This window comes from Ascaphus truei, chromosome 3 (assembly GCF_040206685.1).
Source record: "Ascaphus truei isolate aAscTru1 chromosome 3, aAscTru1.hap1, whole genome shotgun sequence".
Lineage (NCBI taxonomy): Eukaryota > Metazoa > Chordata > Amphibia > Anura > Ascaphidae > Ascaphus > Ascaphus truei.
Window position 1 is genome coordinate 291,224,943 of NC_134485.1, and position 25,482 is coordinate 291,250,424.

Genomic DNA, 25,482 nt, shown 5'->3' on the forward strand with positions numbered 1-25,482 from the left:
ATTAACGCAGCGGGAATCCCATTCAGATGCATGGTCCTCTGCTGCGTTAATCTTTCTGGGAAATCCCCCCAGCGCTGGGCCATGATCGTGCTTGGCTGTGATCACAGCCGTACTTGGTCCGCGGTCCACCCGCTACAAGTGACGCACAGGGGGAACTTGAATCGTGCCACATCTGGAGTATGGATTGTTCTATTTACTTAAATTTAAAGCAAAGTGTATATCGTAGTTATTGTTTGCATACAGGTTAATCTGTGAATTCCACTATTTTTTGTTTAGAAATAAAAATGTACCATTTATTGTCTACATTTACTTACTTTGACTAACTTGTGAAGCAATTTCCCAGCTCAGTATATTCAAATAACAGATACCAGGGGGTTTTCAACTTAAATGCATTTGTTGAATACGAATCTATTAAAGTTCAGTCCAAATTGAGGAAGCGGTTTATATGCTAACTCCCTTATATATCTTTTTAAATTTTATGTTGCCATAAAATGTTTCCAAAAACCTCAGCAAAGCAGCCTAACGCCTGCTTTGTGGTTATTTAAATTGAACAGAATGCTTTACAGCAGATTTAATATTTTTATAACGTTTTATAACGCAAAAAGTTGTTACCAGCCAGCTGGTTTGTGTCTGTTTTTATGGTTATTCTTGTCATATGCAGCCTCCACAATTTTTAATTATATTTTATAGTGTATGTTTTTCCTCCTCTGGATTCCCACAGCCACTCTTTGCTTCATAAGATCTTCTCCACCGGGAAGAAAACAAGCATGGCTTACGGACTCTATCATTAGATTTTGTGCTGTATAATTACTTCTGTTGTGAGTGGGAGAATTTAGAAACTTAGTAAAAAAATAAAATAAGTCATAATCTCTGCAAAATAAACGAGCTCTTAAGACCTCTAATTTCTCTCCTTGTAATGTGAAGAGGTGTAGTGTGTATTTTCATATGTGTGTATGTAAGGTTCTGCTTGTGTTATGTTATATTTTTATATTTGTATTTATATTTGTATTTATGTAATGTTAGGTATGTAGCCTACTGTATTGTCAACATTTGAAGAAAACAATTAAAATAGAATATAAAAAAAATAGTTTTACTTAGCGCTTTACAGATATTTTGCAGACACAGTCCCTACCCTGTAGAACTTACAATCTATGTTTTTTGGTGCCTGAAGCACAGGGAGATAAAGTGAATTGCCCAAGGTCACAAGGAGCTGACTCTGGGAATTGAACCAGGTTCCCCTGCTTCAAACTAGACAGTGTCTTTACTGATGATTTAATTCTTATATTGGGCCTACATTTATATTAGAACCTGCAAAATATCTGTGATTAAGCTAAATATCTTGTTTTTTGTGTTTTTCTTTCCAAAGTATATACTGTCTTTAAGGCTAACCCCAGAATACAAAGATGTCTAAGTTACCAGGAAAATTGAGATGGATTTGAGGCCTGGAGAGAACATCCCCCTATCCTCCACACGGATCCACCCAGTCTTCAAAGAGGAGTGCTACAGGATCTATGCCCAAGACGGATTCGGACAATTTTTCAATCTAGTGAAGGGGTTGACCGTGATTCCACCAGGGGGAGCGAAGTTCATGGCTGCGGTGCCCAACAACCCGGGACGTGACGACGCCGACTGGTATTTCTCCCTGGAGACTACACCTGAAGAGGATGCCAAAAGAGGGTTCCGGGTAGTACCAGAGATGAAGGAGTGGACACTGCCCCCCTAATCGCTTCAAAGTGGCGATGCAGAACATTTTGCCTCACCCCATACGGTTTTATGTCGGTCAAGCACTGAGTTGGAAATACCCAGTTACGCCCGTGGAATCCCGGGCCCATGTGAACGCCGCTACCATGTAAGAAGAGCCGGACGGGTTACAGTTCGACTTCGGGGAATTGACCCTGCCCGGACTGGAAGAAGCGGCAAAGTGCCAAATTGGAGGAGCGCCGGGATGTATTCTCCACCAGCGAGATGGATGTGGGCTGTAGTAAGAACGGTCAGCACACGATCCGGCTGAGTGACGCCACGCCATTCACTACCCCCAGTACGCCCAAGCGTTCCTGACAAAAGTTCAGAAAGCTCTCACAGTAGCCAAAGTACTGTGGAGAAGTATTTCATACACTACAGATTGCCGAATCTGCACTCCGATTAATGGAAAGACTTTGAGAGCAAGTTGATCAAGGAGCTTCTCAACTTGCTCAACATCAAGAAGTCTCGAACCACTCCCTACCATCCAGAGGGAGATGCTCTGCCGGAGAGGTTCAACTCAACCCTACTTGACATGCTCGGCACCCTAAAGGGCTCCTGGAAGGCCGAGTGGAGAAAACACGTGCAGTCGCTAGTACACGCGTACAACTGCACCAGGCATGAAGCCACGGGATTAACACCATACTTCATGATGTTCGGGCGAGAGGCACGACTGCCTGTGGACATCCGTATGTGGGTATCTACCGATGGGGTACCTAATATGGCGCATTACAAGTATGTGAAACGGCTCCAGTACAGCCTGCACCGCACATATCAGTTGGCAGAAAAGGACACAGCCAAGCTGAACGCGTGCAACAAATGAAGATATGACCATAAGGTCCGCTACCGGGAGCTTCGGCCTGGAGCCGCCGTTCTCTTGTGAAATTTAGGAGTCCCCGGTAAACACAAGTTAGTTGACCGCTGGAGAGAAGGGCCCTTCGAAGCAGAGTCCCAGATGCCAGGCCTCCATGTCTGCCGCATACGAGACGCAGATGACAGGGTAAAGGTGTGGCACCGAAATCACTTGCTGCCCATTCCTCAAGTGGGAGAAAGTGACCCCGAACCAGAGACAATAGTAAAGGCCTGTGAGACAGAGGGGTCTGAAGAGCATTCAGAGTCAGTAGTTGAACCAAATCAGGATCCGATGGAAGGAACCTCCACTAATTCAAATGGAGACTGGTGAGCACCTCCCGAAGGAGCAACAGGTAATGGCCGTGTCTCGTGGACCTTGCCCCGCGGCTTCAATAAGCCATCCACTAGACCCAAGAAGCCCGAGCTTCGTTCCTCTAAGAGACATTACAGAGACTAAGTTACTCCTTAGAAACGGGCCAGGTCCCAAGCCAATGATAGCCTCTCTCAAGAGGAAGATGTTGAAGAAGAGATTCGCAGGAGTCAGCGAGTGAGATGCTGTGGGCCTGACCTTGTGGACATCGGGGGGGGGGGGTTAGATGCCCAAGGCATCTCAGTACTTTAGGGGTTCCACTGGGGTGGCGTATGGTGTGGGTATAGCCTTGTATATATATATGCTGTAACAGAAGACTGAGACCACCACAGGCTCCAGTGGCACGGAGGACTAGGCCTCCTGTAAGCCACACAGGTAATCAGCAGCACACATAGTTTCCCCATGGGGAAAGGGGGCTACACACAGTGTACACATATGTACTTGTGTTCTCTATGTTCATATATATATTTTTTTGTGCATCTGTTTAAAAATTTTGCAGAGTATTTCCCTCATACCCTGACCAAAATCTGATGGGCAGGGGATTGCGATTCCCTCATTGTCATGTTCTATTGTATAACATGAATTGATAGAGGATCAATAATGAGTAATTCTATATTTGTAGAAGTATAATTGTTTGCGATGTGCTATGTGAAAATCAATTGATCAATGATACCTGCTGGTAACAGGAGGGTTGAGCTGTCCGCCGATGGTAGTGGGGACACAGGATCAGGTTTCTGGGGTACATTACCCACATGGTTCTCTAGCAGTGTAGCGCCTCCATCTGCTGTAGGATTCAGATAGGTGAAGATGATCTCCTACAGTAGAACTATCACCTCTCCCCAAGTAAGATCACACACTAGGCGGGAGTATAATAGGAACATTTTATTCTGTTTGGTCTGACAGTACAGGAACAAGGCAGATCTCTGCCCACTGCAGTCTCTGGCATGGCAAGATGGTCCCTGTCTACCACTATAGGTCAGGGCTCCTGAAGCTGTCCTGGATCTTCCCTGGCCCTCTAGCAGGACCAGAGGTATAGGGTATCACTCACTCTCCCCAAAGGGGGAGAGGAACAGGGTAGGCCAAGCTCCAGGCAATCCTGTGTGATCCCTGCCTCTCCCAAGGGGGAGAGGCCCTGCTAAATTTGGGATGCCACTGCCCTTAAGTACAGTTGGGAGGAGGGCACCAGGGTTGTCCCATGATTGGACATGCTCAGGCCTGATGTCACTGCCTCCCATTGTCACTCAAGTGCAGCACCACAGAGGGGGAAACCCAATGTTGGCTACTGGCAGCCTCATTCTAGCAGGGCTTACTGCCAGGAGTAGGGCAGGTTAGAAACCAAAGGTGGCATGGCTACATATAATATAGCTCTTCCAGACAAATGTTGGCTAGCAGGAGGATCCCATCACGTGGTACAGGGTGATTAGGCAGAAACCTAGCCACACACACTTTCTAGAAGTGGTCTAGCCTGTCCCCTGGTATAGGATGACTTTACAGAATCCAAACCACTCCCCCTGTAGGCATAGTGATGTCACATGTAGGTATATATTGTGAAGCTAGAATATTCTAAGTGCAGGTCCCTGGAGGAGTCACAGAGGAGGGCTCTCACTGTACATAGAGTAAGTCATGTTTATGTGTAGAGCTATATGCTTAAGTATGTCTTGTCACCTTTAATATGTTATAGTTAGGGAACATGCCCTCTTAAAAATACTCCGGGGGGAATCCTTTTACATTAAGGGTTTTCTGAGCACTGTGGGATTGGCCCATACTGACCAGTTCTAAATGTGAGCCCCTTCTGATGCCTTAGGATAAGAAGTATACTCCTCAAAGTGACAAGATATGTATCCCTGATAATGGAAGTATCTCTACCACGGGTCCCGGGGGGAAGGAGGCAAATCCAAATGCAGGGACAGCGAAATACCATGCAGATTTGATGCTAAGGGTACCAAGTCCAGAACTTCTCTAGGATGGTGGTGAGAGCTGTCTGGGAAAGAATACCAAATACAACTGTATTATTTGCCACTAATTATTGTCTGAAGAGAAGATTTCCTTCTATGTGGAACCTAATCAAAGGAATAACGTTCTTGTTTGTACCAATACATTTCCTGGCACCCTTCATTACCTCCTTCTAGCATACACACCCAGCCAGCCTGGATGCCAGCATCCTGAGAAGGTAATTAGAGATACTGTACTAAACACCACCACTATGTAAATAATGACACCTCGGTGTAGCACTCTTTTTTGAGCCAGGTAAAGAGGTATATAACATCACTAAGATTTGTACAGAACATAAATTATTCCTATTCATATTAGCCTGTAATGATAAAGAATGCACTGTCCTGCTGGTAACCCCTTTTCTCAGTGAGGTCTTTGAAGTTTTCAGAGCTTGATTCACAGTAACTTATCTTGGTACCTCTGATTTGTCACTCTGCCCTACAATAGCTGTAAATCTATATAAATAATTCTGCAAATCTTGGTTGTGAGTCTCTGTAGACCATTTGATTGGTCCGTTGGTCCGTCGGTCCACCCGCCCTCCCACGGCTCTCGGCTCGTGTGTCTCGCCCCCCCCCCCTCGTGTGTCCCGCCCCCCCCCCCTCGTGTGTCCCGCCCCCCCACGGCTCTCATTGGCCGGTGCACCATCAAACTTAGAAGTGGAGCTGCTGTTATTCCAGCATTACTTAAGTAAATGAGACCTAGTGAGAGATGCGTTTCTTTGGCACTGGAATAACAGCAGCTCCACTTCTAAGTTTGATGGTCTCCTTACATATTTCCAGCACAAATCATTGCTCCCCAACCCCCAGGCACACTGCTGCTGCCTGAGGTGAGGAAATGCTCGGTGGTGGTGGTGTCGGCTTTTGCTGCTGGGGGGGAGGCTTAACTGAGACTGTGAGTTTTTGCCCCCCCCAGCTCTGTTTTTGACCCCCCCAGCTCCTTTTTTGACCCCACAAGCTCAGTTTTTGACCCCCCAGCTCCGTTTTTGACCCCCCAGCTCTGTTGTTAACCCCCCCAGCTCCGTTTGTGACCCCCCAGTTCCGTTTTTGACCCCCCCAGTTCTGTTTTTGACCCCCCCAGCTCCGTTTTTGATCCCCCCAGCTCCGTTTTTGACCCACCAGCTCCGTTTTTGAGCCCCCCAGCTCCGTTTTTGAGCCCCCCCAACACAGTGACAGACACACACAGTGACAGACACACACACATTGACACACACACACACACACTGACACACACACACACACAGTGACACCCCCCCATTCACCCCCAGCTCCGTTTTTGACCCCCCCAGCTCTGTTCTTGACCCCCCCCCCCCAACGCAGTGACAGACACACAGTGACAGACACACACAGTGACAGACACACACACACACACTGACTCACACACACACTGACACACACAGTGATGCCCCCCTTCCTCCCAGCTCCATTTTTGACCCCCCAGCTCCACTTTTGACCCCCCCCCAACACACACAGTGACAGACACACACAGTGACAAACACACACACTGACACACACACACTGACATACACACACTGACACACAGTGACACACACAATGACCCCCCCCTTCCTCCCCTGCCTGCTTCCCCCCGCCCCTGCCTTCCCCTCACCCCCCGCCCCTGCCTTCCCCTCACGCCGCCTCCCATCTCCCGTCTCTGCCTTTCAACCACCCGCCGCCTCACACCCCTGCGCCCCACAGCCACCAGCCGCACTCATCTGACACCTGCTACCTCTCACCCACTCGACACACACCTGCCGCCTATCACCCACCCGACACACTCGACACACGCCTGACGCCTCCCACCCCTATGCACCGACATCACTGACCAGCCATCGCACCCACTCACCACCCACCCGCCGCCTCCCGCCTCACACCCACCCGCCACACTCACACCCCTACGCACCAACATCACTGACCAGCCGTCGCCCGCACTCACCAGACACCCGCCGCCTCACACCCTAGCGGGACCCCCACCCACAGTCAGCACTCACTACCCACCCGCCACCCGTACTGAACACCCACCCGCCGCCTCACACCCACTCACACCATAGCGGGATACCCACCCACAGCCAGCACTCACTACCCACTCACCACCCGTACTGAAGACCCACCCGCCGCCTCACACCCACTCGCACCCTAGCAGGACACACTCATCACATTTTACATCGTTTATGTCACCAAAATATACATTGTACTGTGGTGTCTTTACAATAAACCATTTTTAAACAACAACATCGTATTACATTTTCTTCCATGTTTCTTTTCAAAATTATTATACAACCTTTCCACCAAATAGTCATCCCATTGTTCCCCTATTTATACATAATACTAACAATTACGGATTTACATCCCGGGCAACGCCAGGTATATTAGCTAGTTGCATATAAATAGTCAAGGAAAGTGGTTTGTAAAACGGTTGTGCTGCATCCTCTTGAAAGGACATAGGGGCTTATTCACTAAACTTCAATAAGTTCATTATTGCACTATAAGTGCCCTTTCAGAGCGAAATTGCATGTGTAGCTATTCACAAAGCTTCAATAACGGCAATATTGCACTAACAAAACACAAAACCCCAGCAAGTTCTTTTTGGTAACCCCCGAGCCCCCACAAAATATATATATATATATATATATATATATATATATATATATATATGTGTGTATATGTGTCAAAAAGGAGTGTTATTGAGCGTGGCATATGTATACAACAGACGACAGAGAAGCCCAATGCTACATCCAACATGACAAAAATACACAGTAAAATACTTCTATATTCTCTTCAAAAAGGGTAATTTAGTTTAACCCTTTGGCTAAAGCGTTGTAAGCTTGCGAGCCACGACAATATTGCACTAAAACAGCTTTTTAATGAGCTATAACACTGGCTATGCAAGCCGTGCGGTAGCTCAAACTCGCATTTTTTGCAAGCAACTGCTATTCGCTAAACTCTGATATGCATATCGTACAGTACTTTAAAAACTTGCATTCTTTTCTCGCCAGCTAAAGGGTGGCGAGATCAGATTTGCGGTATGCATTACAAAGAGTTTCTTTTCTTTTTACAGCATAGGATTGATACCAGGGGTCTCCAGGCATCTCCAGGTGTCCCTGGGGGTACCCGGGTGTCTCCAGAGCTGACCCCAATATTTATTTCAGATTCGGAGACCCCCGGATTCAATCCTATGCAGTAAAAATAAAATTGCAGTCAGTTTCATTACCTTAGTGACTACCCGCTAAGGTAATACAAGGGTTTAATGACAGGCACTGCTTTGTTGTTGGTACAGGGTGTGGGTGAAGCTTGTAGTTGCACCAGGGTGGGTGTTTAGGCCTTGCGGGAGGGTGGCAGTAGAAGTTAACCCCTTAATTACCTTTGCGGGAACAACTAAGTAAACGGAGGGAATCATATGCAGTACTACTTGATAGGCTTGTTTCCCTCCGTTTTAGATGACGTCACATACAAAAAAATGGACCCTGTCACATGGTACACCAACCAAGCGGATTGGGGGTGTACTATTTGACACTCAAATGTGACATCACAGGCCTTATACAGTATAAGGCCTGGCCCATCTCATTTGACCGCAAGAAGACGTCGGGGCAATATCTTCAGCCCCTTTTGGATTATACAGCGGAGAAGACAGCAGAAAAGAAAGAAGGAAAGAACTTGCCGGAGATGTCTCTTCAATCAACATATCATCGTAGACTTTATTGCATCAGCTGTTGAGGAGCATTGTGTCGTCGGTCAAGAGATGGTGCCTAAGTAGGACGGGGGTGAAGACAGCAAAGGTAAGAAAAACATTGATAGTATTTCTTTTATTTGTGTATTTTTTTAGGTTGCCAATTGACAGCCAATATATTTATCTATGCCCCTTTCTGGGTATAAATAAGCACAGTGACAAGCAATGCATTTTTTGGCAAATGTTTGTGTTTATTTCATTGTAATGTTTTGTGTTTTGTGTTATGTGCAATATGCAACACAGAAGATATCTTAAAGTTAGAAAAAAACATTCTCCCGCAGCAGCAGAATATTTGCCTCTGAAGATGACCCAGAATATGCAACATGCTACAACGCAGGCAAATGCAAATAATGATCAGGTCTGCAGCGTAATAGAGCAGGAAATGTCAATTTGGAGGCTACAAACCCCGCCACTTGACACAGTTGTGCCAGCAGCTACCTCAACGGAGGAAACGATAGCTGAAAATGATACTACTAGTACCACAACCATTCCCTCGCTACCTCGTCAACGTGTCCAAACACGTGATGTGAACATTCAGGAGTCTGAAATGTTGGCTGAACCCGTCCCTCGTAAGAGGGCAACAAACTAAAGTATTCAAGTTACTGTAAACTCTCAAAAAGCTTCCTGAGAGTTGTGCTTCGTCTATTCCAAAATTATGAGTAAGACCACCTGGAAGGTCTCCCTGCTGGAGCAGCATCTCAGAAGTCAAAGAAACGTGGTTCCATGATTTTTATTTTTGTGTTACATTGTGCACTTTTTTTTTATAATTCACTATTCAATACACAATGTTTTATTCATCTTTCTATTATTACTTTATTGATCATTGATTTGATATAGTTGTGCTTGGGGTTTCTGTATTATATATAATGGTTATTGTGTCTTGCGTATTCTTAAATACAATCTATTTTGTACTTCTATCCACTGTGTGCTGTCTCTCTGTCATCGGACTGGTTCTGGTAACTATATTTTTATTTTCTTATGTTCTATGTGACAAGCATTAGGATTACTAAGGAGGCTGTGTGTGCAATACTGCTACATTACTGACTATATATATACACATCCCTATATTTGTGGGGTTCCTCTTTTGAGATATAGTTTAACACATGGCAGACAATTTGTTTATTGGGTGTATTCCTTATTTAAAAAAAAAACAAAAAAAAACCATACTGTGGCTTGGAATAGTCAGGTGGCATTCATATAACTCCAATGACATGCTGCTTTCATACATGAACATTGTGCTACACACAAAGGAGAATACACCCACTGCTAATAATGATTTAGCTGGAGGCTAAAATGATTCATAAATTGAGTACAATGACACCTAGAGGCCTTAATGAGGATCTCAATCTGGGATGTTTTCTCTAGTAGTGTCTGTAATACATGGTTCTGTATTTGATTATATATAGGTTGATTTCTCAGTTGTAGGTTGTGGAAAACGGCAAGGGATACGAATGCACTTGTCTATTGACATTTATCTGTTATGTACTGCCTGAATCTAGTAATAATCTTGCTGCTAGTTCAGTTGTTTTGACTTTGCCGTCACTTAGTATATGTCGTTTTTCTGCCTCTTCCTCCAATGTACCAATATGTGTCCCCTCACTCTCACCCACTCCCTACCCTCACGTGTCCAGTTGGTGTAATACCCAGAATGTAATAGTGAAGATTTCAGTCACAGTGCATTGTTGTGTGATGAACCGCCCTATTACTCCAATACGCATGCGTACTCTGGTTGCTATCATGACCGAGGACGCTGTGCTCTGACTGCTGCATTACAACTGACACACGCTTCTATGAAATGGAGTTGGATTTCAGTCCACCAGAGCTTACTGGAGCAAATTAATATATTCAAAATGGCTGCTCGTTGCCAATGGATGACACCTGAGACGGAACTTTAGCAGGTTTTTTAATTATGTAATTGGGTTTAGGTGATTGTATTCATTGTGGGGTTGGTATAAAGTTCACTCACTTGCATTGTTTCATTGCACACTCCCTGAGGAAGAACCCTATGTGGGATCGAGACGTCGGATTGGGCGTTAATAAAATACGTTTTTTTTCCATCATCCAGAGTGCTGTCTCTTCACTGCCGTTCTCACCAACGGTATCATATCCATTGTATCTATTTATGGGATAAGCACCATACATTTGTCTATATCTACCGGAGTGCCGGCTATACGTCTCACTATATACTGTACAGTATATATACACACACATCCCTATATTTGTGGAGTTCCTCTTTTGAGATATAGTTTTAACACATGGCAGAAAATGTGTTTAATGGTTATATTCCTTTTTTTTTTTTTAATTATACTGTGGCTTGGAATAGTCAAGTGGCATTCATATACCTTCTATGACATGCTGCTTTCAAACATGAACATTGTGCTACACACACAGGAGAATACACCCACTGCTAATAATGATTTGATTCCTCAAATTATATTTCAGTAACACTAATAACCCCATATATATATATATATATATATATATATATATATATATATATATATATATATATATATATATATATATATATATATATATATATATATATATATAATGTTTACACTATAATGTGTTATACATTAATATTGTTGTTTCCAAATTATATACTGTACATCCTGAAATATAATAATTCATGTTTTCACATAACATCCAGGCATTGTCCTACATAGATTTACTTCACACAATGAAAAGAAAGATTGACATGTTGGCTAATAAGGATATTGCCCTTAGAAAAGTGTATGGGCAATAGTCCTATTAGCCAATTGTGTCTAATAGCACTTTTACCCATTGAGTAGCATCACAAAAAATATATTTAACAAAATAGACATTACAAAAAAATAACAAAATAATCAAACGCTAGCCTTTTAATTCCTTCAATAGGGGCCTAGATACTCACATTGCCAAACACTGTACACCCTAAATACATAAAAGTATTACTAACCCTTGCCGGGATGAAGGCCATCCTCCTTATTCTCAGGGGCACCATCAGATACATCCAATAAAGGGCCATGCTTCAATCTGTTGATTGAAGTGCAGTCTCTAGTGAGGTTCTTCTTCTTTAGTTTAAAGATGTCTTCTTCCCACTAAGGTGGCCAAGGGAGGTTATTCGTGTAGTTTTATATTAGTTTATATTAACCTTTTTGTAGCCCTTTTTGGTAATTGAAACCCATGACTAGTTGACCCATGGGCTACTAAGGTGTTAATATATACTGTAGTCTATTTCAATTACTATTTTATCATCTGAGGTTGGTTTAGCTTATCTTGCCTATGTATATATTGGCCAATATATACATTGGAAAGACAGTGCTAAAGCCAGCCTGGACTATGTGACTAAATGTAAAACTTTTTTTAATAGGTGGTAAGCAGGAAGTCTCTACTAATTACAGCTCTGGAACCTGTTGCTTCCCAAAATACACACTTCTGTAGGGGGTCCGGTATCTCTCTGTAGTTTAAATGTCTCTGTCACGGCTTCCTATTGGCCCATGCGACCGAGCATTTAAACTGAAGACAGATACTGGTATGTAGACAGATACCGAGGTACGTATCTTTGGGGGCCCTCGGAGCTTGTGCACATGCGCGATCGGAGCTTGCTGGTTGTGCATGCGCGTCCAGCAAGTGCCAATCGCGCATGCGCATAAGCAGCCGGCAAGCACTCATCGCACATGCATGGCCAGCGCACATTTAGGTACTGCGCAAGCACATACCTGGGTGGATGACAGAGCCTTCCTGGCTCTGGATTGGTCGCTGGGGCATGACTTATGAGCGTCGGGTGAGCGCACTGCGCCTGGCTATGGTGTACGATTTTGAACTTGCTATCTGCGGGAGTGGCGCCGCACTTTTTCCGCTGTGGGCGGCCTCCATTGCCAGGACGGATCTATCTACAGTGTGGTTATTGCGCAAGCGCGTACCACGGTGGTTATTGGACCTTTCCTGGCTCTGGATTGGTTATCGGGGGTGGTACTTGTGGTTTCCATGCCCTCAGATGCATGAAGGAGTCTTTTTAGACACATCATGGGCTTGTTAGCAATCAGGTAGGGCGGTTCTATTTTGTGCTATGTGTATTGGTTAATTATGTTAGCTTGTCTCTATAAATATATTAACAAAGATGGATATGTATACCTTGATAAAGCGCTCTGTGTAGCATGAAACGTTGGTAGGGCTTTCTGGCCCTCTTTTTTCTACATGACCATTAAATAACTATTTTTTTATGGGACACACACTCTCCTGATAATTTATTTGTTGGATACCTGTTGTAGTGCTCTGCCTCCTATCCTCCTTTTTGTTACATGGCGAGCGCAGAGAAAGACTGTGATAGTGGCCAGAAAAGTCGAGACCCGGGACATTTGGTCACCCTATGTACCATGTATGTCATCATATTAATGCTCGTTCTCTAGAATCTGATCGATCTCACCGCTCCTCTTCCATTTATCTAAGCAAAAATGTCAGTGTGATTTGGGTACTGTCTGACTTCTGAGATTAAAAGGTCCAAAATACCGTCTCATAATAGAATATGAAGTAATTCTAAAGATTTTCAATGTCTAAAAACATATATTTAACATTGAGGAAAACCTCAAACTGGATGAAATGTAACAATTAGGAATTCTAGGCAGACTATAATGCTTATCTCTATTAAAGCACACAGAACTGCATAATCTATAATTGGGTTTCAGTAAACTTTCACGGTAAAATATAATGCAACAGGTATTTTTCTGTCTTGACTATTGTGGCAGGACGGCCTGTAGCCGAGGTCAGGGAACAGTCCACACGTATAGTTTCAGGATAAATAAAAACATTCAGTGGCTTTATTTCTCCACAGTAACATAACATGCGGGTACACTGTCCCTTTAACAAAATAAATCCTGCTCCACTTTGGGAGAAAAACTGACTAATAGCACAGCAGACCTATCTAGCAGGCTGGCTGGCTAAACCAGAACCAAACCATAAGGGTACTTTAAGCAGTCAGTGAACCAATGAATAATCCTTACTTTAGTTGAAGTAGTCTTTGGTGAAATCCCTCTGGCTAAGGGCTCACGCAGCATTGTGCCTCTCTCTCTCTCTCTCTCTCTCTCTCTCTCTCTCTCTCTCTCTCTCTCTCTCTCTCTCTCTCTCTCTCTCTCTCTCTCTCTCTCTCTCTCTCTCTCTCTCTCTCTGTGTCACATGATCCTTTATCTACCTTGCTGGCTCTCAGGTGTCAGCTAAAGAGTTCTGATTTCCTAACTTCCATCTGAGTTAACCCTTATGAGTGCTGAATGAAGCACTCAGATATATGTCTCCCAGGCGTAACTGATAGGAGTTGACTTCACTCTGTCACAACTATACACATTAATTATTCCCATTACTGTAAATTGAGATATTTTTCACTTTCTTTTTTAAAAGAGTGAATACATAGACAATATTGTTTGTAATTATTAGATTGCGCCATTAGAAATGCCCAACTCTGGTTAAGTGACACATTTTTCTGGCCGGTCCCAAATACAGTCACCTTTTCTTAGCAGTACTTCCTCTTGCCCATTTATTCTTGTTTGTTTTGTTTCAATAAATGTGGCAGTTCCTTACATTTACGGCAATCCAATTATCTAAGCTGCTGATCGATCCGTTCATCCATGATCGATCGGGAAAGATCCTGCTTCCCGGGGCACCCAATATGGCCGTCTATTTCAAAGAGGAAGTGCCGTGTCATCCTAAATGGTTGCTACAGCAACGCAAGGAAGCTTAATACATTAAAAATCGTTACAAAGGGCATAAAGAGTGATAAAAAAATAAAAAAAATTTAATTGGTTTTAAAAATTAAATGCTGATTTAGGGAGAAATCATTTTTGTATAAAGAAGAAAGATGTAAGAGTAGAATTATACCTACATAATTTTGGAGCCATAATGCTAAGACCCAACAGTCAGCAGCATTCTGACGCAGAATGTAATTGCTGCTACAAATAAAAATACAAAACGGTATTACAGTAGGTCGATAAAATCAATGCTAGATGGATGTTTGGTACTAAAATTATGCTTAATAAAAGGTTGTAAACTCAGTCATCGAGGTCAAAGAAGAAATTAAATAATTTATAAGTCACAAAATTAAAACTACATTATAAGCAACAAGGAAGTCATCATTTCCTAACTTTGGCTCCTTTGTTTATTATCCATAACATTACATGACATTACCATTTATTTGTAAAAAATAATACATGCAGGCATACAGTATAGTTATCGCTTCTACATGTCCTTTACTATCTAAGAGCACATATTTTATTGTATCAAGAATGCAAATTATTATTCCTTTTTCTGTTTTCAATGCATGTTTTATATTTAGAAAGCCTGATTGCATCATGTGCTCAAGTTCACAAATTGTTTTGCATCTTAATTCCCAGAATTTTCAATATGTCCATTATGTTGTAATACAATGAGTATAACAGTGCAACTGGATAAGATCAAATTGTTTCCATTCCCAGCAATGTCATTTTAAAATTTGGCATTATTTCTGGATGAAGATAGCTTTACATAAATAAAAAAGAATATTCTACAAATTGCCGGCTGATGATTAGCTTGGAAATGGAAAATGAGTGACCTTCAATGACTTTGCATTGAGTCAAACAGATTTGGAATATAAATGTTGAATTTGCTTGTGTATTATTTGTACTACTAAATCATGCTTTATTTCTTACTACTTAGATTCAGTGGTTTCCCATCTTTGTTTGGTTAAGGAACCCTATGTGAAATTCTGAGGAACCCCAATCCTCTCTAACAGCGTGTCTGACATCAAATGCATTGTGAATTCTACTGTATGTAGTATAATTTGAAAATTTCAAGGAACCCTTTAGGCTGAGTCCCCTGTGCCACGGTGACGTCACCAACTCTCCAAGCATGAGCGCTGGGTGTCCTTGCTTTTTCGCAAGCGCGTGTGGGGTGGGGTGGGCGTTGCAGGCAAGCTGAGTGGTTCAAAGTCAGATTTTTTTGTTTACGCAAGCGTGGGTGAGCGTCCGTGCTCATGCACGAGCGCGTGCGCTCCGCGTTAGCGGGGACATAAAAAAAATATAACCAGAAGCAACCTCGCCAAGCACTGCATGGTTAGTGCGCTCAGCGGCACAGAGGACTCAGCCTTAGGGATGTCTGGGGAACCCAAGAGTTCCTGGGAACCCTGGTTGAAAAACAATGACTTAGATTGAACAATTTTTTAAACTTCTGAACTACCTTCAATTTGTCTACAGTTCCATTAAAAAAAGCAGCATTTCAATATACAAAATACTTTAAGCAAATGAACATGATATACAGTGTAGAACACTCCTCCAAGTATTCTCTCCTTCAAGTAACATACTGTACTGTGTCTTCCTCTGGTATGGACCATGCCAGTCTTATCAGCAGGAATCCTATGGTTCAACAGCGTAAATGTCCAGGGATTAAAATGAACATCATCCTGGGCAGTCAATGGATAAGGGGACCACTGCATCCCATTTTTCCCTTATTTATTGTTCACCAGTATTTATGATAGCGATTTTGATTGCCCCTAAAATGCCAGGAAATCCGAACACTTAATCTGCTGAACGAGGGATTTTACAGTGTTAGTACAGGCAAAGTCCTGTTTCAAGGGACCTCTGGTTTAGGTACTATAAATAAAAGTAAATATTTAATAAAGGTTAACAATATATAATTTTATATATATATACATACATGCTATAGATATTTTAGCGCCTATTTCCTGTAGATAATTTCTAGTATGAATGTAGAGCATCCACAATGTGTTTATTTCATGCTATGCCAGCCCTCAATAGATTCTAATTCCCGAATAACAAGCGCAAAAATCATTCCCCACAGCAGAGTTGTTTTTGCTGTTTTAAGGTACTCAAAGGGCATTGTGGTCAAAAACTATAAATATTGTGAAGGACATAGAAAATTATTTGGTTCTCTGTTCTCTAAACCAAAACATAATAATTCAGTATACTGTATACTTATTTTCAGGATTTTTTTGTGGGAAACATTGCACCGCAGTTTCAAAGTAGTCACGAAAGTCCCTAGAGAGGCCAGCTTTTTGATGTTGTGTTGCTTATTCTTCTGACCTCTACTATAAATCCACTATAATATGGAGCAGTCAAATATAAACCGTGCAGTGTCTCTGTTGCTGTTTGGAGAAAGTCTGAGGACATTAGAAGTGCACTTTGGGATTTTTGTATTTAAAGCCAAGCAGTCTCCAGGGCTGAACAACATTAATTCCCGCACTTGGGACCCCATTGGTGACCAGGAGGAGCAAACCAATAGAAAGCACTAACATCATGTCCCAATGATGTTATCTCTTTCTACTGCCCCTATCGGCACTATTGCTGTATAATGAACAACCCATTTCAGCCTTATGTGTCCCTGGCCGCAGAATATGTAAAGCATAAAAAGGGACTACAAAACAAAAAAATTTGCAATAAAATATTGTGGATTGGTACTATAAAGTTGCACAGAACTGTGATACAAAATATCAAATTACTAATAAATAGTACCATGTAGTAATACATCCATGTATATGTGTTCAGGTAATGACCTATGCATATATATATATCTTTTTTTCAGTTTATCTAAAGACAAAAATTTGTGGTTAGGAAAATCAAACACAATATATCATTTATCTTTTTTTCTATGGAGGTGGAGATAAAAGGAATGACTGCATTAGAAACTCACACATGGCTGTAATTTAAGATTTTTTTTTTTTTACTTCATTGTCCGGAACAGTTGAAAGAAACCTTCAATGAAAGTGTATTAACAAGGCCAATGCCTGAGGCTGTGAAGGTTTACTTATAGGTTCATTTTTTTTTTACTAAACTCAAGAGTAAAATAATACTTCACAAAATTCAACCTTTGACCTTCTTCAGTATCAACTCTGTTTTCATTAGATAAAGTAACAATTTATGATCGTGCACAAGGTTGCACATGAAATGAATAATGTACTGAGAGTATGCTGCTTTAAAAAAAGGTCATTGACTGTAAAAATGTTCTCTGTTAATTGAGTTTACATGTAGTATAGCTGTGTGTGCAGTGTAGCTGTATGGGGAGAGTAGCAGTACAAGCAGTGTAGCATACGGGCAGAGTAGCAGTACAATCAGTGTAGCAGTACGGGCAGTGTAGCTGTACGGGCAGAGTAGCAGTAAGGGCAGAGTAGCAATACGGGCAGAGTAGCAGTACGGTCAGTGTAGCTGTACGGGCAGAGTAGCAGTAAGGGCAGAGTAGCAATACGGGCAGAGTAGCAGTACGGGCAGTGTAGCTGTACTGGCAGAGTAGCAGTATGGGCAGAGTAGCAGTACGGGCAGTGTACAGCTGCAGCGGCCGTTATTGTAAAACTTCACAGCGCCGATTTCGGGTGCTCTGCTGTACTCCACACAGCATGAATGCGGCCAATCGCCCCAGGCACCTGCGCTTAACGCAATTGTTTTGTTGAATTTCATGGGTTTTGTTTCTTTGGGTGCAATGAAATGAATGAATTGCAATGTGTACAGTACTGTGCTAATATACTACTGTGTCAATTTAAGGTGTTTAAAAACCTGAACTCTAAAATGCCATTTTCTGCACTCGCCGCACTCGCGTCTTAAGGCGGTAAGGTTGGAAAAAATCACGCGCCATGACATGGGTATTCCGTGCGGTACACCGAGTGAGGTTTTAGAATAACGGCTGCTGCAGCTGTATCAGTACGAGCAGTGTAGCTGTATGGGCAGTATAACAGTATGGGCAGTGTAGTTGTATGGGCACTGTAGCTGTACAGGCAGTGTAGCAAGTACGGGCAGTGTAGCAGTACGGGCAGTGTAGCAGTACAGGCAGTGTAGCTGTACAGGCAGTGTAGCTGTACAGGCAGTGTAGCTGTACGAGCAGTGTAGCTGTACGAGCAGTGTAGCTTTATGGGCAGAATAGCAGTACAGGCAGAATAGCAGTACGGGCAGTGTAGCAGTACGGGCAGTGTAGCTGTACAGGCAGTGTAGCTGTACAGGCAGTGTAGCTGTACGAGCAGTGTAGCTGTACGGGCGGAGTAGCAGTACGGGCGGAGTAGCAGTACGGGCAGTGTAGCAGTACGGGCGGGGTAGCAGTACGGGCAGTGTAGCTGTACGGGCAGTGTAGCTGTACAGGCAGTGTAGCTGTACAGGCAGTGTAGCTGTACAGGCAGTGTAGCTGTACGAGCAGTGTAGCTGTACGGGCGGAGTAGCAGTACGGGCGGAGTAGCAGTACGGGCAGTGTAGCAGTACGGGCGGAGTAGCAGTACGGGCAGTGTAGCTGTACGTACGGGCAGAGTAGCTGTACCGACAGAGTACTGTAGCTGTATACACTTTTTTGCTCTGCTATCAGTATGGGAAATACAATGTGAATAGATACATTTTTTACATGAAAGATGTACTTTTCTAAATGTACTTACATTTTTGCTATAACAGTTGATCCAGCCAAAATCAAATGACTTAGGAATAAAAGTGCTAACACAAATAGAAACAGTGCAATGTTTTGACAATTGAATTTACAAATAGTTAAAAAGCTTGTGTAGCCATGCATAATAATGACTGCGTACATCTTCCCAGTTGGCAGTAAGTCCTGGTAAGTACAGGCCTGCCAACAGTAGTTATGGAGGTTTTCCCTCACACCCTGGTGTGGTGCCCTGTGTAAGGAAGGGAGTGGCTGTATGCTCTGAGTCCCTGGATAGTGACATCAGAGATGCGCCTGCCCCCTGAGGTATAAAGGGCACAACACTGTCAGTTAGTTAGTGTTAGCCAGCAGTTGTGTGAAGCAGCTGGTAAAATGTATGCTACGGCATAAAGGATTGGAGGAATACTTTTGTGACCCTAGTGCTGTAACTAGCGGTAGCAGAGTGACCAATCAAGTCTGTCTAAGCCACACTGTGTCCAGGGACCTGGCGCAGTGGTGATCTCCCTAGGAGAAAGGGAATCCCACTTCAATACGGGAGGGCGTACCTGGCAAAGGGACAGCACGGAGACATGTGCGGCTAGAGCCGGCAGCTGCATGGGGCAGTCTGCTACATCCCAATCCACAATAAAGATGCCATGTTCAAAGAAACCCCACTGTGTGAGTGTGAGATTACTCAACAGTGGCAGTCACCACCGAGAAGGAGTTCCTCACCAGGACCATCTCCCTGCGGAAGCATAGATCCTGATGAGGTGGAGGCGCTGCACATGAAGTAAGTTGGACTCGTAACCACTACCTCAGATACCTGTCCTGCTGCCATCCTCTATAACACCAAGCGGGAGACTCAGGAGTCCTGTTACTTGCAGGTGCACCACCACACACGACCTTGTAATGGGGACCGGTTAGACCACACGGGCCAATGTGAGATTGGGTGGGTCAGAAAAGCGGGGTCCAGCCGTTACACTTGTATTACCTGTTCTGAATGCTATTGAAACCTAATTGATAAACACCTATTTGGTGTACAAGTGATCTTCCTAGCATGGTACATGTTATGAGAGTACATTTGTTTGACCTTACTATGCACATTTATATCTTGTAAATTATGCTTAGCATGGGGGATTCATCACCCTTATCTCCTTTTGTGTGCTCTCACCGAGTGCATGATGCAGTAACATCACAAAGCGTATTTCAGCATTGATTTTGTGATTGGACACTATTAGAAATATGACTAAATAGATGTCTCACTGCACATTTCTCAGTTGAATTATAATAACAAGTAATCTCCATGGTGAGTCTCCACTTGACAAGGCTAATCATCCTCTTTATTTAATGCTTTGTGTCTGCCATAACTTTATAGCCACAATCTAAAAATGAAGACTCATATGCCACTAGTTCAATGTCACAAGCATAAACTATTTATTTTAATTTGAGAAATGCAAAAGCATTTAATCATACATATTCAAATTACAATTAATGTGTAATGGAACCCACATCCTTCCTGGTAAAATATTTTGAATTAAATACAGTACATTAAGCAACCCAAGGAAAAAATGAAAACTATGATCCTAGTTGCGTTATCTCACGTCTGTGTTTTTGTTTACAGATGTAGCCAACGATATACTGTAGCAGTAGTTATCGCACGATAACAAATTTCCGCTGGTGCAAGTTTTACTGCTCTAGGGTTTTATTATTGTGCAATTTTTACATCAATACAATACTTGTGAGTCACACAATAACACAATTTTATTCCTCACGGCACAATTATTTATTTATTGAATGTTTTAACAGGAAGTAATACATTGAGAGTTACCTCTTGTTTTCAAGTATGATATGACGTCAAGTAGGTTTTCATCTTGTTCTTCATATCTCTGGGTATCAGGCCAACAGAAAAGATTTCCAGGGCTCTCGACTCCACAGTACTGTTGAGTCATTTGTTGAGTGGGAGGGTGGCCATGGTGTGCTGTTCAGCCCATTTTTTTAGCAGGATGATTGGTGTTAGTACCATCGGGCTCATTTGTTGAGAAGGGGGGGACGACGACTTGTGGTTGATGGGGCCCTCTATGATCACAGAAGTTTGAGGACTAGCCGGATCCTCTACAATTCATAGCAATTTATTCCCTGTTCATATTTATTTAGGTATGATAATTATTATCAATCATTTGAAAGGCAGTCAATGTATCAGTAATTCCTAAAGAAATTTAGGACATACAAATGTGACCCAAGTACACATCCTACCACAAGTAAGTACACTGACCATAATCTAGTTACCTATTTATTTTTTATACTATATTGACTACATTATGTACTGTATGTATCCCAAACCCTAGCAGAATTTGCAAGCATGTGACATTCCTATTCTTTAGAACTAATAATATATTTTTGTGAGATAAAGTGACTTTGTCCCAGTTCACAAAGTGCTTCCTACGGCTATTTAACTGTTTTTTTAAGCTAGGGGATCCTGAATGTAAAGATAAATATTCCAAAAAGTAGAGGTGTCTGGATGTCTTGCAGTTTGTTATGTGAATTCTGGAAATTGTAAACATTTTTAATGCAAAAATGTTCACAATTCCACAACGAAATGTGTTGATTTTCACCAAATTTACACATATACTGTATGATCATACGTAAGTGCTGCTAGAGTCAGATTAGCATCTATGACTGTTTGTAATACTGGAGGAACCTGCTAATTCTTTCAATGGCACGGAAACAGGTGGTGCTGCATTGTGGGAAATGTGCTCATGCTAAGCATTGAGGCAGCAGCAGCAGGCCTTGGAGATTGGAACGAGTGTAGGAAAGGCATGTAATATACATGTAAGCACAGTGTAAGGCAGGGCAAGGCAACTCCAATCCTCAAGGGCCACCAACATTTCAGGTTTTCAGGATATCCCTGCTTCAGCACAGATGGCTCTGTCAAAAAGCTGACTTGGCCCTGGAGGACTGGGTTGCCCACCCCTGGTGTAAGGTAATAGCTGATTTAGTTAATAAATTCATTATTTACCTCTCTGGTTCTTGAAAAGCCTTCAACATAATGTACTTTTTTTTAAATTAATTGAATACATTATTTGTTTGCCTTATAGCATTTTCAACTACAGTCCAAATCTGTAAAGTGATGATTTCATAAAGTGATAAGAATGAATCTAGAAGTAAAGACACCAGTTTTGAGGTAGGAGAATCCATCCTAAAACCTAGTGAAAAAAATCACTTACTGTAGTAGCAAAATTACTGAACAGTGATACAAAAGAGCTCAAATTAAGTGGTATGGACACATGAAAAGGGGAACTTTGTAAAATGTCAGACCATCTGAATTATTGATGTTGATGCATGCAAACAAACCATCTCTTTGTAAAGTAATTAACATGGATGTTCTGCTTCATTCCAATGTCATTACCACTATTGACTCATGTATTTTTCTTAAACTGTTGTCAAGCATAAATATTATTCAATGTTTATTTGTGTCAGTGTGTCTTTTTAGGCTTGGAAGGGGTTTGCTGTATTTATTCAGTCTTTATCAGCCTTGCGTAAAATTATTTTCATGGTAAATTTGGTAATTTAAGATACATTATTTTATTTGATGACATTTATATCATGAAGTTCTTGAAGCAGTATTCTTAAACAGCCTCATATGTAGCAATCATGAGGTGGCTTATTACTTACCCTTGTTTTATTACTCTGTTTCCCTGATAATTATGTACCAAATTTGTAAATGTGAGCTAAATTCTATCTATTGGATTGGACAGTGATGCCAGTGATATGAAATAATACATTGTTATTATTATTCATTAAAAAAGGTAATTATAATGTGAACAATGTACAAAAATATGCTAGTATAATTGAAATTAAATAATTTGATAGGAATACGAGCCTAATTTTAAAGATGGGACAAAAATAAGCATGGAATGCTAGAGTCAAGCTCAACAGAGTCTGCTTAACCTGCTGATTCTGCCAAGACCATTCCCCTGGCTGTGGTTTTGTACTGCATGTAGGGATAAAGGGAATATCGTTCATATCCAGGGCCGCCAACCGATTTCTACTGTTGGCGGTCTTGTGAGCCCTCCATTTCACACCTCCTCGTGAGCTCTCTCCTCTATTCCCCCCCCCTCTCCCCATGTATTTCTTTCCCCCATGTCCCACGGTTACTCCCTCTCTTCCTTACTCACTCTCCCCCCGTCACCCCTCTCTCTTTTCCTCACTCTCTCCTACTCCCCCCACGCAATCCCCCTCACAATAATTACCCCTTCATAATACCAACACTATCCCCCTCAAAATACATACAAAACTACTGTCCCCATAAAAAAACATAAAACACTTCCCTCCCTCCAAATACATTCACTCCCATCCCCCCAAATACATAAATATAACACTACCTTCCCCCCTATTGTGCCTGGCAGCCTTTGCCTAATATTTTAGGAGTTTATATATTATTAGTTGTTATTATACACTAATTTTTGCATTTCAAGCATTAGCGCTGTTCCCACTGCCCTTTCCCTTTAACTACCTTCCCCCCTAATACATACTTACAAATCTACCCACAATACGTACGTACAACACTACTGACTCAAATACATACTTACAACACTAACCCCCTCCCAAATACTTACTATGGGTGCAATTAACCAGCTCCCTGCTGGACTCATCCGTCAGATCCAGGTTTTCCATTTTGAGCCCTTTTAGACGGGGGTAAGGCCCTGTCACAGTCATGCTACAGGATCCTAACTTATAGGGCACTGTCCCTAACTGAAACACAATAAAAGGGGGGTCTGATCTATAGAAATAGGGAGCCTATTATTACTGCTTACCATTAACTCCTTAGGCCCCAATCTTACCTGCAGCACGCGCGCCTGGTAGCGCATGCGCAGTTGAAAGCCACGTTGTGCGGTCTGTAGGGGAGCAATGGGATGCGCACGGGGGGAGGGGGGGTGTGCGGCCATGACGAGGCATATCTGCCCTTCCATTGGCTGCGCGGTGACCACGTGATCAGGTCACAGCACGAGAAGACAAAATTCTTGACTTCCCTGCCAGCGAACGCGTCACCGCACTTTGCGCGCTCGCACACACACACCCACTGGGGCCTGCCCCATAGAGGGCTGTGCTGTGGTATGTATGGTTCACAAGCCGTTGCACGTGCCACAACCTACACTGGGGACTCAGCTTTAGCTTACTTTAGTAATCAACACCAGGAGTGGGGTGTAGGGGGGGGGTGTTATTGCTGTATCAGTAAATAAACTGTAAGGTAATAGTGATTAGGTCTTTTTGTACTTTGGTATAATAAAACAGTGGTGCTGAGTTGGGGGGCCCATAGTGCAGACCAACATGTGGGACATATTCATTTTTGGATGGGAGGGATAATTTCCACTATAATTTAGATTTTTATCTAGACATCTAGCTTTTTTAGCTTGTGTATATTTGACACATTGCTGTATCTGTTGTAAAAGAACAATCCAGGCATAAAGGGAAAAAAATCCTGAGATGTAGCCACAGCAGGAATATAGATATATGAAATAGAAAGTGTAGGCGGCAATGTTGGCCAATGTATTATGAATGCTTCCTACTGTTTACTTGGAGCATTCTCTCAGGTAACACAGGTATACCATATTGCACACAGCACTTTCTCAAACAGTAGAAGAAAATGTTTTATATACGACCAGTGTCATGTGCATGCATCTAACATTTTACTTAATCAGATTATTGATTAAGAAAAGGATATATAAGTGAATCAATATGTACTGTATACATTTTGGTACTACAATTTTATATTTATAGTATAATTTTGTTATTAAAAAAAATAGCTCTACCCTCTAAATATCCTAAATCTACTTTTGTATTCCTGATTGTGAATATTATTATGGATTGGCTAAAGTAAACAATAGATTTTGTAAACCATGGAACCATTTTCCCTGAGATAAAAACAAGCTGTAAACATTTATGATTGAAACAAACTAGGCTGTTCAAATAATGCCATGATGTATTGTGTCTATCAATATGGCTCTGATATCAGTTAGAATGCAAACAAGGTTTTAAATGATGCACCCCTTCATTTCAGCTGGAAAATCAGCTTTATGCCATCTGCCTATCAGATGGTTTGGAATCTAGACTGCGTATTAATGCCACATGTTTGATTTTCTTCCCCTTGTAATAGTTTGATTCAGCTTGCTAATAGCTTTCTATGAGTACTGTCGATGAAATTTCTGCGATGGTGGAGTGATGAGATATTTATAAAGCTGCCTGTCTCCCTGAATAATCAAGAAGAAGAATGACAACTATAAACATCTTATCAATTCCTCAGTACTAATGCTAAAAAGCTGTGACACTAATCTGCTGAGCATTTTTACACCTTTCACAATGTCTTACTTTCTCGGATATTAACAAACAAGGAACAACAGTGTTGTCCAAGATTTTATGTTAGCTATTTTTCAGTTCCAGTTTTAGCAGTGCTT

The 25,482-nt window shown here is 42.2% G+C and overlaps 1 protein-coding gene across 4 annotated transcripts in view; it reads left to right on the forward strand.

Moving 5' to 3' along the window:
* Window positions 1-25,482, forward strand: part of DACH1 (dachshund family transcription factor 1) — a 466,035-nt gene that overhangs the window by 202,872 nt on the left and 237,681 nt on the right. The window lies entirely within an intron of this gene.